Source organism: Eubalaena glacialis, chromosome 2 (genome assembly GCF_028564815.1).
Source record: "Eubalaena glacialis isolate mEubGla1 chromosome 2, mEubGla1.1.hap2.+ XY, whole genome shotgun sequence".
Lineage (NCBI taxonomy): Eukaryota > Metazoa > Chordata > Mammalia > Artiodactyla > Balaenidae > Eubalaena > Eubalaena glacialis.
The window spans coordinates 155,618,208-155,637,002 of NC_083717.1; the positions used below are offsets into that span (position 1 = coordinate 155,618,208).

The 18,795-nt window shown below is 41.4% G+C and overlaps 1 protein-coding gene and 1 pseudogene across 1 annotated transcript in view; one reads left to right on the top strand and one right to left on the bottom strand.

Annotated features, from left to right (window-relative positions):
• The window catches only part of PRKCH (protein kinase C eta), a 220,866-nt gene that overhangs the window by 157,913 nt on the left and 44,158 nt on the right, over positions 1-18,795 (top strand). The window lies entirely within an intron of this gene.
• Positions 7,941-8,283, bottom strand: LOC133085540 (large ribosomal subunit protein uL11-like; annotated as a pseudogene).

Genomic DNA, 18,795 nt, shown 5'->3' on the forward strand with positions numbered 1-18,795 from the left:
AGACACAAAGCTGGGGAAGGTGGGAAATGTAATAGTGAGTGTTAGATAATTTTTATTCTTACATTTCCCTTTTTTTCCCCTGTTGACAATGTCATCCTGTTCTTTACATCACATTATGACTTAGTTGCCACATATACTCCTTTTTTTTCCCCCTCTTGAGAAGCAATTGTTTCCTTCCCTTGAGAAAAATTCTGTCTCATATTAGGCACATGAATGTTGAAATAAAGAATTTCCTGAATGTTTATTAGCTTGCTAAAGGCTGTTCCTTTCGTGAGCTCATGACCGCATGAACATCATTATTAAAGTGTGAGAGAGCTTTAAAAACTGAATATTCTTAAGTACCCTGGGAGAAAAAAGTAGGAAAAGAGAAGTGAGACCAGTAAAGAATGCAGTAGGACTGGTCGATGGTGCCAGAAAGAAGTGGAAAAACAAGAAGGTAGAGCAGGCACTGTGCAGAAATGTTTTCTAGTGAATTCGCAGTGCAGAGCACGAAACCTCAAGTAGACACAGCTCTTCAGTCACAGCCCCCGCTGTGAAGTAGAAGAGGGGGTACAGCACGGGGAGCCAGGCTGGATAACCAGCAGTGGGGTAGTCCCTTGAAGGTCATAAGGAATCTCCGCTCATTCCTAAGTCGTGAGGCGGCCCCAGGTCACTTTAGATGGCCTGTGCTTTGAGCTTTCTCGACCAGGACATGATGTTCTCCTGGCGGCTCCAGCAGGGCATTTCTCCTGTCTCAGCCCTCCGCCCAGCGCATGATTGGTGGTGGTTGCTGACATGATCTCTGGTGGTGGAGGGAGTTCTAGGTCCTTCCTGGTGGTGGTATCGGACTCTGGGCTGTGTGTTCTACGTTTGTTCTCCTCTCCTTGCTTTAGCTACCCATCTCTGCTCTGTTTAGCCCAGGGAGAGCCTTCCCCACATTTAATTTTTAAGAATAATCACTTCCCTACTTGACAGGGACTTGTGTTGTATATTAAAAAAGATTAACAATGGCAACAAGAGCTAAACGGAGTACTTGTTACAGGCCCAGTACTTGACCTGAATTTCTCCCTTAATCCTCCCAACAATGGTGTTATATAACAATAATATTACTTGTGTTACTTAGATGAATTACTAATCTTCAAATGAGTTAATAACCAGACTATTAACTGGTAGTGAAGGCAGAATTCAAATTATGTTTTTAACCACTGGGCTATACTGTCTCCTCAAGAGAGACTTGAAGGCTTAGAGTACAACCTTAAAGTAAATTGTCATGTAAACCCATTGAAGAGTGAGTTTCTTACTCCCCTTTTGGTGATAGGGCGACTTTGATTTGTGAAAATGAGGCAGAGTGGGTGTCTTAGTCCATTCAGGCTGCTGTAACAAAATAGCACAGATTAGGTGGCTTATAGACCACAGAAGTTTATTTCTCATAGTTCTGGAGACTAGAAGTCCAAGATCAAAGAACCAGCATGGTCATGTTCCGTGAGGGCCCTCTTCCTGGCTCCTAGCTGGTACCTTCTCACTGTGACCTCACGTGGTGGAAGGGGCCAGGGATCTCTTTGGAACCCCTTTTATAAGGCACTAACCCTATTCATCAGGGCCCCACCCTCATGACCTAAGCACCCGTCAAAGGCCCTACCTACTAATACCATCACCCTTTGAGGGTTAGGATTTCAACATAATGTGGGGGAGGGAGGACACAAACATTCAGACTAGCAGTGGGGAAAAGCAGTAAGGCCTAAATCATTTTCTTGAATACTCAGGCTTTTCATAAGCACTGTATTACCTTGATGCGAGGCACATACTAGATGACCTGTGTGGGATGTGACTGCCTCTCCATCTCCCTGTTTCATTTGTCTTGAAATATGGAGGATGGACATTGTAGCCTGATGTGGTTTCTGGTGAAGCAGTATCAGCCCACATCTTGAGAAATTTTATTTCAGTTCTTGGTATTGCGGTTCAAATCTGAGAATTTAATTCACTCTTTGACTTGAATTCCATGTGCAGGCTCTAACTGATATGGTTGACTTTGAAGGGAACACATTTAATTAGGATAGATTCCAATGCTATTTTTATCCTGTGGATTTATTTCACGGGATAATTTAATTCCATTCAGGGTACTGGCCTGAGAGCAGAGTCTTAAGGATAAGCCTTTGAAAACCAAGTCCTTGTAATTCACAGAGAGCAAAGGGCACATTTGGGTCACAGAGGGTGTGAATTTGATCCAGAGAGCACAGTGAGAAATGTGGGAGCATAGGACAGCCTTGTTTATCATACATGTCCTGGGATGGCCTTTATCAGAGCTAAAAAGATGAATGATGCCTCTGATCTCTCCAAATAGAACTGTTGTTGTTTGGCTGTTTTATGTTTTTGTTTTTTTCTGGGGGAGGTGTTTCTTTTGCAGCAAGTTACAAAGATGGTACCATTTGCAAGTCATCATCAAATGGGACTTTAGAAGGTAGTGCCTTATGCCCTTCTCTCTCTCAGCGGACTGTGCCTTGTGTGAGAGGAGACAGGCCAGTTACTTTCAAGCGCTTTTCCGCTTGTGTTCTGACCCTGATTCTCAGATGTGTTCACTTGCGTTCCATGGAGGAACAGAAGCCCAGCTCTTGGGAGTTACAGCAAGAAAAGAGTCTGCCCCTTTGCCTTTGGTTGGAAGGTCTGGAGCCTTGCTGTGGCCCACAGACCAAGAAAAGAGAGGGCTGCGAAGTAAGCAGTCAATCGGTCGCTTTGCTAAGGGAAAAAAAGACTATTCATTCCTTTGTCTGGGGCTTATTGGCTGACTGGAATCCCAGACAGTGCTCATGAATAATTTACATGGGCACTGACTTTTTTCCAGAGTCAAGCCCTACAGAAATGGGGAAAACAAAGAGGCACGCATCCCATTTACCTGCCTGCCAGCATTATGGGCACCGTTTTCTATCATGTTTCATAAACTGTGTTAGAGGAGAACTCAGACATCATTTGACATGTCAACCCCTAACTCCCAAAGCCAGCCAGCACACATTGGATTTGCTGTTTCTGACAAAGCATGGAATGTATCTAAAATAGGTTGAGTGAGGAAGAATTTATAGAAGAGCCCAGTTTAAGTTTTGATTCCTCCTTCCCAGGTTATACTTGAACACAGCACATTTCAACGTACACTTTTCAACTCATGCGTCTGACTGCTTTGTGCCCTGTGCAGTTCTCATTATGCGGGCTGCATGGATATCAATGGTAATTTGCCATCCCATCGTCCAGATGTGGAACTGGCCACAGAGGCTGACTGCCAGACCTGACATATTGTTTTGTACTCATATACTTATACAGTACATTAACTTTTAAAGGAAATCACTTTTGATTTCTTCTCAAATTAGAGAACAATCACTACCTAATTTGACTTTTTTTTCATAAATTCAGAATTTGGAAATATTAGCGATCTCCCTGCCAGATGAGATCTATCAAGCTAGTCTCTGAGCACAGCTGTGAGACATTGCATCTGCATGAATACACCAACCTCTATATCATCTGCCTCTTGTTTCTCAAAGATACCATAAGGGACCATCAGGTTCCTTGCTGACTCCACATACCTGTGTGATCTGAAGTTAGCTGAGTATCATTTTGCTCAGAGAGGCCATGCTGAGAGAGGCCACCTCTGTGAGCATTGCTTTCATGTTTAAGAATTCACAAGTCAGGACTTCCCTGGTGGTCCAGTGGCTAAGACTTTGCTTTCCAACGCAGGGGGTGAGGGTTTGACCCCTGGTCGGGGAGCAAAGATCCCAAATGCCTCACAGCCAGAAAACCAAAACATAAAACAGAAGCAATATTGTAACAAATTCAATAAAGACTTTAAAAATGGTCCACATCAAAAAAAATCTTTAAAAAAAAAAAGAATTAACAAGTCATCTGTTTCCAAATCAACTTGTGTGTTGGGTCCGTGGTGAATATCATGTGCTTGAGTCATTGTTCTCTGATATCTAGCTCTTCCCCCTCTTGAAAATTGTGGCAACACCTATCTGATTCCCATTTCCTGGGACCTTTCTTACTCCTAAGTATTTATCAGCAGACTTTCAGAGTCCCCAGATGTCTTTCATTTGAGCCTGGAATTCTGGACTCCTATCTACAGTAGAATTCGATTCTATATTTGTATTTATTCTACTTACTCTAGTGAGAAAGGTGGTCTATTTAGATAAAGTTGAAAGTCAAATTTAGGAGCTCTGTTTTCCCTTTGCCATGTGATAACATCATTCTTTCTGCTCCAAGAAGTAGGTCTACTCTTTCTTGATCTGCATGCTACAAAGACAGCCACAAATTGTCGTGTTTTTATCTTCATATAGTCCTTGTTTGTTCAGGATGTGCTAGCCGTGGGATTTTCAATACATGAGTAACTTTCACTGTGGATTTTGGCTGTGAGCTCTTACTCAGGATTATTACTGGAGCTCCAAACTTTTTAGTCATATTCCTGCCTTCTCTCTTCTTAGCTTGTCATGCATGTTCTGCCAGATGATGGGCTCATTCAGTGCCTGCTCGTCCGTCACCAGAAAGTGACTTCAATCCCTAACTCCTGAGATCTTTTTTCAAAGGTGTGATGGGGAGCTCTGAGGATTTCCAGCTTACTAAAATAGCTTGACATGCCCCCCAAATGAAACTCATCAGCCCCTATTCTCCTCCCTTGCACAGCCTTTGGGGACCTTTGACAAGTATTTATTGAGCATTGACTCTCTGCCAAGGATATGGATACAGTGATGAGCAAAAACAAAAGTGCTGCCTTGTGGAGAGTATGGTCTAGTGAGGGAGAAAGACATCAATCACATAATCATACTAATAGAAAATCACAACTGTGACCAGTGCTGTGAAGAAGAGGAATGCATTGCAATGAATGAGAACCTCTCATAGGGTGATTCAATCTGGTCAAGGAAAGGTGGAAGATTTTCCTAAGGAAGTGACTCATGAGCTGAGGTAACTAGTAAAGAGTGAAGGAAAGAGCATTCAAGACAGAAGGAATAGCAAATGCAAGTGCCCAGTGTCAGGAGGGAGCATGGCAAGCTCAAAGGCTTTTAGAGAAAGAAGTCCAGTGTGGTTGGAATTTAGGAGGCATATCTTCCCACAATTGACATTTCAATATCCTAATGTGCTCAGTGTCCTCTGATGACTTTGAGATTTTTTAGGCGCTCCTTGTAAATAATTTATTTAAAAGTTGGGTAAGGCCAGTCATGTTGTCAGTCCCTGGAGGAGCCATTCACTCACAGTGAGTTTCTTGTGTCCGAATCTATGTGTTTGTATTCAAAAATGGAATTATAAAGTGTCAGAACCAGATGAGACCTACAAGATTACTTAGTGCCGAGTTCCCAGTTACAGGTGAAAGAATTCAAGTCTGAAACATCCAAACAATAAATTGCTTCTCAGAATGGATGTTTTCTTAGGATGGCTCACTTGCAGCTTGTTTTTCACCTCCAGAAAAAAATATCGCCATTAGAAAATTTTGTTTCAGTCTTCAGCGTGCTGCTGGCCTGAAGGACTAAGCAAGACATTCGGAAGCATGTGATATTGTTCACTCCATTTCAGTGAGGAAAATGCAGTTGAGCTCAGAACATAATTACTGAGCTCGCACTTGTGTTAGGAGGTATAGATACAAAATGAGTAGATGTGTTGTCTGCCCTCTGAGGTTCTTTCTGTGGGGTGGGAGAGATGGCCCATAAATAATAGCAAATGGGCTCCAAAACTGGAGTATGCCCAGGGCATTATGGGAGCACAGAGAATGGCCACTTAGCTTAAGACGGAGATTTAGGCAAACTTCCTATAGGAGGTGATGCCTGAGCTGAGTGTGGAAAGTTAAAAGCTGAATAAAATTAAGTAGGGTGTTTAGGTAGGGCGCAGACTTGAACAAAAGCTGAGAAGTGTAAAAGTCCCTGGTGAATCTGTGGGTGGAGTGGAAAACTACTAGAATTTTGGTAGTACTAGAGCCTAAAGATTGAAGTATGGTGGAAGATAAGGCTAGAGGGGTTGACAGAAATGAAGTTATGCAAGGCTTAACATTCTTGAGAAGTTTGAATTCTGTATCACTTAGGATTTGGCACCATTGCCTGTCACAGGAAATATAAAATGACAGTGGCTTAAACTAAATAGAAATATATTTCTCTTCCCTGTAAAGAATCTGGAGGTAGGGTGTCCAGCTCTGCCATTAAAGCTCCATGGAGTCCTCAGGGATGCAGATTTCTATCTTTTCTATTCTGCCGTCTTCAAGGTCACCTCATGGTCTAAGATGGTTGCTGCAACTCCAGAAGTCATCTCTGTATTCCAGTTCCAGGCAGTAAGAAGGGCAAAGGGCACTCCTTCCAGCTGAGTCAGCTCTCTTTAAGGATCCTTCCTGAACTTTGACACAATACTTACCATGGAATTGTCCAGAACTTGGTCACATGGCTGTACCTAGCTTCAGTGAAGGCTAGGAAATTACTACATGGGTATGTTCTAACTAAAAATTGGGTTTCTCTTATTAAGGAAAAAGGAGGAAAATAGTTATTTGATAGAAAACCTGCACTGTCAGGTACAAATTTCATACCAGGAAATTTGGCTTTATGTAGCAGGTAAAGGAGAGTCTTTGAAGAATTTTCAGCAAGTTGCATGACATGAGTGAGTGGATTTATATTTTACATGTATTTGGCAGGGGTGGGGGGAGTGTGTGGACATGTGCATGTGGGCAGCAGGGGAAGGTTCAGTTTGTGGCTGTTATGGTGCTCTGAGTAAGAAGATAATGAGGCTCTGAACTAAGATATTGATGGTAGGGCTGAGGAGAAGGGCATACATTTATGAGATACCAGCAAGTAGAACAGACAGGGCTTAGTGACTAGGTGGACCCAGGGCATGAATGAGAAACCTGGGGTCATTCCTAGGTGTGTAGTTAGAAGTTTGAATAGGTGATGGATGGTACCGTTAGCTAGGAGAGACCATGAGCCTAGGAAGAGATCTTAGCAGAAGATGAAGATGAGAACTAGAAACATAGGATGTCAGGTACTTGAGACACATTCCAGTGGAAATGCTAAATGGGCAGATGGGTTTGAGTCTGAAGCCCAGTGAAGGTGGGCAGGAACTAAATATTTGGAAGTCATCAGGACATAGCTGTTAGTTCAGATCATAGGACTGGATGAGATCATCCAACAACAGTGTCTTAAATGGAACAGTGAGCCAAAGACAGAACCCTAGGGAACCAGGCCCCATTAGAAACCTGCCTAAATTTGGCTCTGTGGTTAAACAAAATACTGATATACTGCATCATTTAGAGTAAGTGTCCCCAGAGTACAATTCCATTTAAAATATAATGCTACAAAAAAATAGAAAAGCATCACTTATTTTAAAGTAAGTTTGAGAGGCAGCATATATTCTTTGAACTGAAAGAATGCTGGGCATGGTTTTCAGAAGGACCTAGGTGCTAGTCCCAGCCCTGCTTCATGCTGGTCCTGAGGATGTGGGTGGGTTGCTGAACACTCTGAGTCAGTTTGCCCATCTGTCCAATGGGGGTACCATTGACATAGCTTTCCTGTAGGGTGTTGATGAAGCTCCAGTCAGGTGGAAATGGAAATGTGAAAGCTCTTTGAAACATGCCACGTCGATAGAGGTTATTCTTTGCATACATGCTATCAGCTGATTTGCACTTTCTCTGTAGCGTAGGCTTGAGCTGAAATTTTGCTCATGATGCGTCCTCAAAAATAGAGAATTCTTCACAGAAATTGGAGTTGTGGCTAGTAAAAATCAACCCTCTGAAGACCAATCTTTTTTGGAGGCGTGGGGATCGTCAAATAATCCTTTGTTAAATTATTTTTCTTTGTAGTTCTTGTAGCTGGGAATTTCACCACACCACTGTTGATGTCATCTGTGATGTTGTGAGGGGGGGCAGCCATCAACATTGCAGCCCACAGATGGGCAGTCCCCAGGATCTCTTTAATGGTTCCAAAGAGTTCTCTAGTGAAAGATGGATGCCACATCTGTCATGCAATGTTGACAATCTCATCAAAAGTGATGCTTCCACTCTGTTTGATGTTTTTCTGCTTCTTTCTGTCTCTTGGTGATTCCTTGAGGGCTTTGATGACCAGAGGCAGAGGCAGAAGGTACCATCTTAATCTGGGCCTGTCTGTTCTGAACGGTCAGTTTCACTGTAATCCTCAGACCCTTCCAATCACCAGTTGCCTTGGTGATGTCATTACCAACCTTTTTTGGAGACAGACCCAGGGGGCCGATCTTGGGGACAAGAGCAGATGTGGCACCAAATTCCCCATCAGTGCACCTCAGATATAAGACTTTGATCTCGTTGGGGTCGAACTTAGGCAGCATGGTGGAGGTGGCTGGTGTCAGATGAACCGGGATTCGGGATGAATGAAGAAAGTTGCACCCTGGCCTCCTCTGAGCCAAAAGCTGAAAGGAGACCAATCTTTTTACAGTAAACTAAATCTGATTATGCTTTCCTTTCAAGCCAAATAATTTTCTTCACATTTTAGCCATATTTTGATATCATGTATAGTTAATATAGTTACCATGTACCTATCATAAGTCCTTAAGATAGTTTCCTTAGGAAGCCCTGGAGCATAGGGGACAGATTGTAAAACTTGAAGACTATACTGTTGCATTTTGTTTAAATGTCAGCTGCCTCTCTAATGTATGGGGGAAACAGTCCAACTCATTTTGAGTTTACTTTTTCTGGTATTGAAACAAATTTTTTTGTTGTTCATTTGAGGGGTGATTCAAGAACATTTTTGGACCATCACTGGAGTAAATATCCTGGTACAATTTCTCCAAGGATCCAGATTAATGACAGAAAGAAATTTCAGCCCTGAAACACTTTGATTGTTTGTGTACTTCACTTATTAGATCAGAATACTGATCCTGGCATACATCATCAGTGTTTGACCTTTGCATGAACAAAGGCTGTGGTTATTTGGGACTAATTGATATATGTGTTAATTGATTCCACTGGCTAATGAAATCAGACCACCAGTCTTGCTGTATTCCCCACCAAATTGATCCAGCAATCTACTGCTTCATTATAATTAAACACAATCTTGGATTCATTTGCTAAGCTCTAAAAATATAATCGTTGATCTTTAGGTACCAGATGAACACTGCCATTTGTAAAAAGTGATTCAGTTGTACAGTTAAACAAATGCCTATGAAATGCCTACTTAATGCAAAGCTTTATGTCACACCCTCAGAGACTAAAAGAAGAATAAAGGAAGGCCTCGCCCTCTAGCTTGGGTTACTTATTCATTCCTTTCACACTTAGGTGTTGGGTACACATCGTGGGCCAGGCACTGTTCAAAGCTCTGGAAATAAAGCTGACAAAACCACCTACCCTCCAGGAGCTTAAATTCTAGCACAGGTAGTCAGACAAGCAAAAAGTAAGTATATTGAGTGTCGGGGTGATAAACTCTGTGGAGAAAAAGCTATGTCAGGGAAGATAAAGTTTGAGGAGAATGGTTTTACTTTTTACACAGAGGATTAAGAAAGGCTTCTCTTGTAAGGGCTCTTTGGGCAGATGAGCAGAGACCTAAGGACGCCAGGAAACAGGCTCTCTATGAATAACGGGGGGAAAAGCATTCCGGGTGGAAGGAACGGCAGGGACACTGTGGGAGGGGCTTGTGCTCAGCGAGGTCAAGGATGGCTGGACAGGGAGGTCTGCGGCAGAGTGGAGGAGGTGATCCGAGCTCTCTCCCTGATTCTACCACACAGAATAATAGCCACGTGTGCTGAGCATTTATCTCATGAGGACAAACACCTCTGGAAGGAGTTGTACCTATTTAATTTTGCCTTCTTATGACATCTCTCCAAGGAAATGGTGTCATCCTTCTTTTACAGATAAGGAAACTTGAGGCTCTGGGAAGTAACTTGTTTAAGGTCATGCAGCCTATGGTGGAACTCTGTCATCCCACCTCAGGCGTGAATCCATGAAGGTGCCAGTTCCTCCATCCTCCAGGCCTTGGCACGTGCATTTCCCTTTGCCTGGAACGCTTCTCCCTCTCTCTCCCAAGGGAATGCCTGCTGATCTCTGCAGTCTCTGCTTAGTTGTCACCTCTAGTGGGAAATTCTCCTGAACCCCCTTGCCCCCCACCTCTATCTGGGTTGGGTGCCCACCCTCTCTGCTCCCGCGGTGTCCTGTAATACCCTTCCCTCAGCATCCTTCCTGGCCTATGCCTCTCTGCGTATGGGCCGCCTCGTGAGAGCAGGGACCATGCCTCTTTAACCCAGTATCTATCACCACTATTATACTGATCCAAACCCATGATTTGCTGAGAAATCAAGGTAGTGTTTTGTTTTTTTTTAATAAATGAATGCCTTTTGAGAATTTGACCTACTGAAAAGAATGAGCATCCATAATAGTATTTTTCAAATGATCGTTTTAATTCTTATGGATTTTAAAATTTTGGATTTTCATTTTGATGATAACATACATCTTTCACTCACTATAAAGGTAAAATTTCTTCCTTGCGATTGTAATTCTCAAGTGAAAGATATTTCATAGGAAAAGACAGGTCTATCAGTGTTTCTTCACATGTTCTTTCAAAAGGAGCTGTACAGTACTTGGGTTTGAGAAATAGTGGTGGTCTCTGCCATGACCCTTCTACACTGGATGACTTAGATCCATAGAATTTGTAGCAAATTTAAGTGGTGTACTTTTCTGCTTTAGGTGATGCTAATTCCTCTCAGATTTACATCAGGTCTGTCTGCTATGTTCAGAGGACTTCAACAGTAATCTGTTCCATTTTTTTATGCCTTTCTGCTAGAAGGAAAGGTAAAAACTTCTTCAAGATCATTTTTACAAACCGGACATTGTTTTTTAAGTTCCTTAAACCTATCGTATATTTTACATATATGACTATGTTAGAAATCCTGGTGATTTCACTTTTTTTACAGTTATGTGTAAGTTATCGAATATCATCAATACCCTAAAATTATTAAGGGGCTGTACAAAGATATTTTTCTCATAAAGATGTGTATATACAGTCTAGGGTATACAGGTATACATTCGTTAGTGAGAGCAATGATTTTCCCCTGTGTTTTTTATTTTTAAAATAAAATTGATTCTTCTCTAATTACGAAAGTAACATACAGTAACTGTTGAAAATTTAAAATTAAATAACCTATAACCCTACCACTGAAAGATAATCATTTTCTTCAGATATATTTCCTTAGAGTTTTAAAATGTATTTACTTTTAAAAAAGAAACGAAATTGAGGTCATACTATATATACATTTTTAACCTGATTTTTTTTCACTTAATTTGTCATGACCATTTTCCCCTATCATGAAAGTCATTTACATTCTCTTTTAAACCTAATATTACATGATACAGAGTGGTCTACCATATGGACCTACTTAATTTATAGTACATTTAAGTTGATTTATTAATAATGGTGAATTTATTATATCCTTGTACACATCTATTTGGATCAGTCTTTGATTCTTTTCCTGGAACAGATTCCTGGAGGTATTACTGCTGAGTCAAAAGGCATGTGTGTTGTTATAACTTTTTTTCCTGGGGTTTGAGAGACCTGGGTTCCAGTTCTGCCTGGCCACTTCCCAGCTGTGGAATTTTGAGCAAGTTACGTAACCGCTATAAGCCTCAGTTTCTTCATCGATAAAATGCAGATCCTAGAAATGCACACCTGAGTGGTGCATGTGAGGCCTTTAGCCCAGCGCCTGGTATGTACTACATGCTCAGTAATGTTCACTTTTTGGACATTCTTTGGAAAAATGCATCAAAGCACATGTTTTAATGATGAGTATTGGTGTTACCCAGTGGGTTGTATTGGTCTTTCCACTTCACTCCACCACCACCCCCATAGATCTTAAGTGTACAATTTGTTTTGATGAGTGTACACAATATGTAATCAATTCTCTAAATAACAGATAGAACGTTTCCATCATCCCAGAAAGTTTCCTTGTGCTCCTTTCGGTTAATCCCTAATCACCCCTATAGGCAACCAGTGTTGATTCTATATAGATAGCATAGGATGTGAATATCCATATTAGGATCTTGAAAATAAAACCACTTCTCAGTAACGTCCTTGTGAGTATAAGAGGATGGGGTTCTTTAAGGTGACTTTGTGAGTGCAGTGATGGTCATGGTTCAGAAGAAACCCCCCAGAAGAAGACCTCATTCCTTGTCAGCTTTACTCTCTGTAGAGAAAATAGTTCCAGGAGGATAAACATCAGCACGTCAACAATGGTTGTCTGCGTATCTGAGGGAATGTAGGTGGTTTTTATTTTCCTTTTAATGCTTTTCAAATGTTCTACATTGAACAAACATTGTCTTTTTAATCATTAAAAATATTATTTTCAAAAGGGAATCTCAAATATGATATTGAATATACCCCAATACGAGTTTTTCAATATGATTATATCAAAAATAGGTACCTTGCTGCTGCTGTACCAGTTAAGTTCTGTCAAGCCTTGGCCTTCAGGCTGTGATCACTCCTTGTCTGTGAGTCATCATCCTAGTCTACTAAGGCTTCCATAATGATCACCATAGACTGGATGACTTAAACAACAGAAATTTATGTCTATACTTGTAGAATCTGGGCAGTCCAAGAGCAAGATGCTGGCCATTTTGGTTTCTGGTGTGGCCTGCCTTCCTGGTTTGCAGACAGCCACCTTCTTGCTGTATCTTCACATGCCTGGTGGAGAAGAGACGAGAAGCAAGCTCTCTAACGTCTCTTCTTATAAAGGCACAAATCCCATCATGGGGGACCCACCCTCATGACCTTAACTAACCTGAATTACTTCCCAGAGGCCCCATCTCCAAATATGGGGTAGTCAGGGCTTCAACATATGAATTTGGGAGGTATGCAACCATTCAGTCCATCGCAGTGGTTCATTCATACATTTATTCAATTTTCAACGTTTTCTATTATGTGAAGCAAGGTGCTTTGCAACTACTTGATAGTACAAAATCTACCTGGAAATAATTTCAGCCCTGAGGAGAATAGTACCTGCTGGAGTTGAACACACCATGGATTGACACGAGAGAACAGCTGAGGATTAGATGAGGGCATTGTCATTCTTTTGGCTCACTGAGCCATGTATGTTAGTCTTGGAGGGTATGTTTCCAGTTGTGTTGAGACCAAATCCTCCTCCTGGATCCCAGTACTTAAGCCTGGCAGGAGAAATAGCTAAGTGGAACGTGGTATTACTGTTTACCTTTTGATAAATAGTCTGCCTGAAAGTGGAATTTTTTCCATTGTCTTGCAAATGTAAAATTTTACTTATCAGCAAACTTCCTAAGAGGAAATATAACTTGGTGCAAGCGCCCTGTTACCATTTGGCAAAAATGCCCAGATATTGATGAATTTCTGGGTTCAGCTGCAAAGAAAAGTGAGTGAAACTGACAGGCAGACTGCCCCACACCTTGGAGAATGACATCACTGAGGGATCCGGTTCCCAAAGTGTGTGCATGGTGCTCAAAATGGGAAGGTGGCAGTTTGACTGTATGACCTTTCATTTCTCTTTCCTCCCTTGGCACTGCTCCTCCAACCTCCAGAATATCCCTCCAAACCTGCTTTTTCACATATAGAATCTCTGTCCTACATTCTTGATACTTCCCTGATCCATGTCCCACTGACACAATTTTTGAGCCTTGGGATTGGAAGGAAATTCACAGTTATATACCCTTCTTTTTCAAAGCATGAATACCTAATAGCCTGCTGAGTGGTCATTTTGTCTATATTTAAACACCTCCAAACAAAAAGGAACTTGTTCCCTCCACTTTTAGGCATCAATGACTTGGAAATTTCACCTTTGTATTGACTCAAACAGTATCTCTCAGTATCTTCCATTCACTGGTTCTGAACCACCTATAAGGAGGAAACTGAAAAAAAAACAAATCTTCTAAAAGAAAGCCTTTCAGATATTTGGAGGCAATCTGGTTCTTCCAATGTAGTTTACCTGTCAAAGAAGGAAATATGATTAGTGTGATATTGTTCATTCTGGTTATCTTTTTGCAATCACTGATTTCTGAGCAATCATAAGCCATCCATGTAATTTTTCATTCTTGATTCAGTATCTATTTGATGTGTTACATTCTTCTTCTCTAGTAAAATCAGCAACATCATAACTAGTAATTGGTTAATTGAGTTGTGATGTTAATAGCTCATGTTATTCCTCTTAAATAAGACTTGGGCTTTAATTGAATTTTGTTGATGCTGATTATAGGGGTAGCAGGCTTGGTGGGAAGTTGATTGTTGATGTGACTTTAGAATAGGCTCTTCAGAGTTTCCTTTTGCAAAGATGAGGCAGAGGATGAGCACGGGTGTGGGGATGGGGGAGATGAAGACCTGAACACCTCGAGTTAGAGGTACCTGTGGAACGCCTAGTCAACTGACCCATCTCAAAGTTGTAAATACCAGGCTAACATTGAAGACAGTGGCCATAGGCTCCAGGCTGATTGCGTGGCAACAGTGTGCAAATGAGGCAGTATTGACTTACAGTTAAGAGCAAGGCTTTGGAATCAAACTTGGATTTGAAACTTACCTCCACAGTGTACTAGCTCTGTGATACTGGATAAACTCTTTAATTCCTCTAAGTCTCAGTTTCCTAATCCATAACATGGGGATGACAGTTCTGCTTATCCCATGAGGTTATTTTGAGAATTCAATTCATGCTGCTTGTTTATCCCTGTATCTGGTATCAGTTAATTCTCCATACATGTTATCAGTTATAAAGAAGAAAATGATCCAGGGAAGAAACTTGAACAGTGAACCCCTTTAAGAGGTGGACAGATTTAATAAGGAAAGGTTAAATAAATTACAGTATACCCTGCAGAATATTATACAACTATTGAAAGAATGAATGAGTTAGATTTACATTTATTCACCTGGGTGGTTTTTTCCTGATAGATAAATCAGTGAGAAAAATAAGTTAAATGGTTCATATGCTCATTTAAGTCCCATTTGTTGCTTAAAAAAAAAAAAGGTAGCAAAATCCAACTGTACATAGATATGTGCATGGAAGAAGTTGTGGGAGAGCAGATACAAAACAAGTTTGGGATGGGGTGGACAGTTCTTAATTTTTCGTTAGGTATCTTCATATTGTATCACAGTGATTGTAGTGAGAATGCATTACCTTTGTGATTTTTGAGAACCAATATTTTTAAATGAAATAGCAAAAGGAGTGGGGGATGGGCAGAGGAAGAGGAGAAATCAGTCAGTAGGGAGTGAAAGGGAATTGTCAGCAAGGGAAGAGATGTTCTCCAGGGGGTGCAGGATGAAGAGCCAAGATCCTCAGGCTTTTTCTCTCATTTGTCACGGCTCTCTCAGGGCTTGGCATCCAGAACTTTGGTTTCCTTGTTCATTTTCATTTGGTATCCCTCCATTTCTGGCACATGGTATAGCAATATTTCTTCTTTCTTCTCTTCACTTCTGTTTTATTTCTGGCTACTGAGCTTGTCCAGGGGAACACATTGGGGGAGATAAATGATACAAAGATGGGTATAAACAGGGTATTAGTTATTGACTAAAGAGCAGTGTCGATGTAAATTAGATGAGTTAATGCATACATATGATAAAAAAAGAAATGTTGAGCTATTCTAAAAAGATTACAGTGATAGCTAAGTCCAGCTTCCTGATTTCTCTTTCTCAAGGCAACCAGTTACCCATTTCTTGTATGTCCTGCCAGAAATGGTTTACATATACACAAGCTCTGTGTTTCCTATTGAAAAACAAATGGTGCTATAGGATACACTTGAAGATTTCCTAAGCCTTTTGAAAAGACCAGCTCTAAACTCCTGTAAAAAGCTAGCAGTTTTGAGCCTCCTTCTCTTTTCCAAGCAGGGTCTGTGGGGGAGGGTTCAAACCTGCAAAGAATTCTGCTCTTGTTGGAGAAACTGTGCAGGTCTGTTCAGATCATGCAACAGGCTTATAAAAGTTTATTGCAGTTATATAGCTACAAAGAGAAATTTATTTCCAGCCCTACAAGTCGTGCAGTTGCACCAGTGGTTACATTTGTAACGGGATTAAAGAGTAGCAGCACACACGTCCAGGCTGGCTGCATGGTGCTTGCTTTGCTTTGGTGCAGAGTGGTCACTTACCAGCAGCTTCTCAAACCCCTTTCTCTGCAAAGCACTGGAGCAGGCACTGTCAAAGGGAGGAAAAAATCAGATGTGAGCTCTTATGCTCTGTAAACATGTGGAAGCCTTCCAGATCTTGTGAATTAAGCAAGAGAGGGTGTTAAATCTTTGTTTAATCCAAGCAGTGAGAAGCTGGCCCCTCCCAAGTTTGCCCTTAGTGAGGATTTTAACACTCCTTTGACAAAGAAATAGGTCAGAGCCATAGAGGAAAGCAGGTGATAGTGAGTCATGACATTCACCCTTTAGAAGAACAGCTCTTGCCATCATGAGCCCTTCCTGAGTGAGGTACCCAAGGCTCTTGTGTTAATTCTTGAAGGAAGGGAGGGAGGGAGGGAGGAAGGAAGGAAGACCAGTTTTTTTGGTTTGTGTGTGTTTGTTCTAATTCCTACCCTAGACACTGGAATTGAGAAAAATACTCTGTAGCGGTGAAATTAACTTAAGACTTAATTTACAGCTTGGGAGGAAAATTTTGACAAAGCGAACCTGAGATCTAAATGCTGTCAGGCTGGCCGCTTTATTGCTACTCTAAAAAAAGGGGGGATTCAGTTTGGGCCTAAAGAACACTGAAGTTTTGTTTTCTTGTCTGTGAAGAGACAGGTTCAAACCTGTCAGAGGCAGTTGCTGAGTTTCCTTATGACTGACTTATATGTGTGGCATTGATTTTTTTTTTTTTTCCCGTAAGAATCTGGATGAGTAATTCAGAAAGTTAAAAAATAGCAAAAAAGAAAGAAATGAGAAAAGCTAGCCAAGGTCTGCCCCAGATGCCAGGAAGGTCCACACAGACGGGAAAAATCTGTGACGTCTCTGTTCGTTTCTCCCCATGCAAATACTCAGCCGCGCTCCGCAAAGCTTGAGTGCCCTATCTATTCAGCTGCCATTTAAGAAATAGGACTCTGTTCTCCACAGCTTATTCCTTGGGGTTTCAGAGTGTAAAATATGAAGTGTGTATAATCACAGTTCCCAGCATTTCTTGGCATTTCAGCTTTGGCAGCAAGAATGGGAAAAACTGAAGCTTTTATGGCTGGGAAGGCTGAGTGTAATCTTTGTGCCGTGGCACTACCAAAGGAAGTGAGTATGTTAAAAAGCACGTTCCCTCTGAAGTCTGTCTGAGGGGCTGCTGGGCTTTGTGCAGTTTGCTGCAGCTATGGCATATTTTTATGTTCTGTTTGCATCAAAAGAAAGAGGGAGCATCGAGGGCTTACTATGCAGAGCATTTTCACAGTATCTCACTTGATGCATGATCCAGGAAGGGTGGCCTGGGTCACACTTGGTGTGTAAAGAGTTAACTCTAGAACTGATAACTTAGCAGAGAAGCTCAAGATACTGTACTTCCTAAGAATGAGTTCTCAAGATGATAACTCAGCAAAGAGTTAAGATGAGAAGAATTCAGGAAAGAACAAGCACTTTCAAGAGAAGAATTTCAAGGAATTGCTTTAACTCTGAGTGGGTAGCTTACATGGTGAAGAGGTAGGTCAGCCCCGTGTCTTAGTTTTCCCAGGGAGGTTCCAGTTTGCTCCTGTGATTCCCCCTTAATAGCGCCCCCCTTTTACTCAGAGGCCCATTTTGGACAGTACATTGCACAGTCACCCTACAAAGAGGTGTCCACATTCTACAACTTTTTCTTTTTTTCTGTGAAATGGCAGAACCAAAGAAAAGGGGATATTTTTTAGAAGTTTAGAGGGTTCCCCTTCCATAGGAAAGGAATTCTCCCATCATTTTCTTTTCATGGACTATTCTCTCCCAGGCCATGAATTGGAAATTTAGTTATTAACCATTTAAAAGTATCTTTTTAGCATTGGTCACTGTCTTAATTTGAAAGACACATGGAAGAAAATTGCTTTTCCCCTGAGTCCCATGTTTTATTTCCTTTGCATGATACTTTAATATATTTGCATGAGAGATAAATTTGTCAGTAGTCATAACTTTATGGGTCCGCATTCAACTATTTATTTATGCATCTGTTAAGTCATTCATTTATTCATGCAGCAAATATTCATTGAGACCTACTTTGTGTCTAAGGATATCATAGTGACCAAGATAGGCCAGGACCCTGCCTACAGGAAGCATGTATTCTAGTGAAGCATATAAAAAAGTAAAAGTAATTACTCGTGAAAATGACATGGAAGGAAATAAGTGCATTTTTCATGTTTAGTTTTACTCGATAGAGCTAAAGAAAGGGGAGATGAGAGAGACAGACAGCTACCTCTCTGTCCACTTCTTTCGTTGCTGAACGGGGTCTCAAACTCAAATAGCTTCAGAATAGGGACCAAAGGGGACACTACAGTCCCACAGTTCTAACCAAATAGAACTCATGTGTCTGTACAACTAAAGTTCAGTTTAAAAAAGAAAAACAAGGAACCCAAGGCCAGACCACATTTGGCCCTGGCCACTCATTCACTTCCTCCAAAACTCCCAGATGTCCTTTAGCTCCACATCAGTGCCCACAGGCCTGGTTCAGTCTTCCATTGCAGTAGGTCCCCTTGTGGGTCTCTCAGAGGAAACGAGGGTAGTATGTATTAGAATGTTACAACCACAGGGAGCTTTTCCGCCTCACTTTGGAAACGTTGAACCATCCCTCCACAGTTTGGATGGCAGCCAGACTCTGCTCCAGGAAATCTGATGGAATATCCCAGCACTAGCAGAAATGTCATGAAGATCATCTTTCATCATGGAATTTCTACACACTTCTGTGGAGCTCCTGTGAGTCAGCAGGAGGAACTCCACCGCAC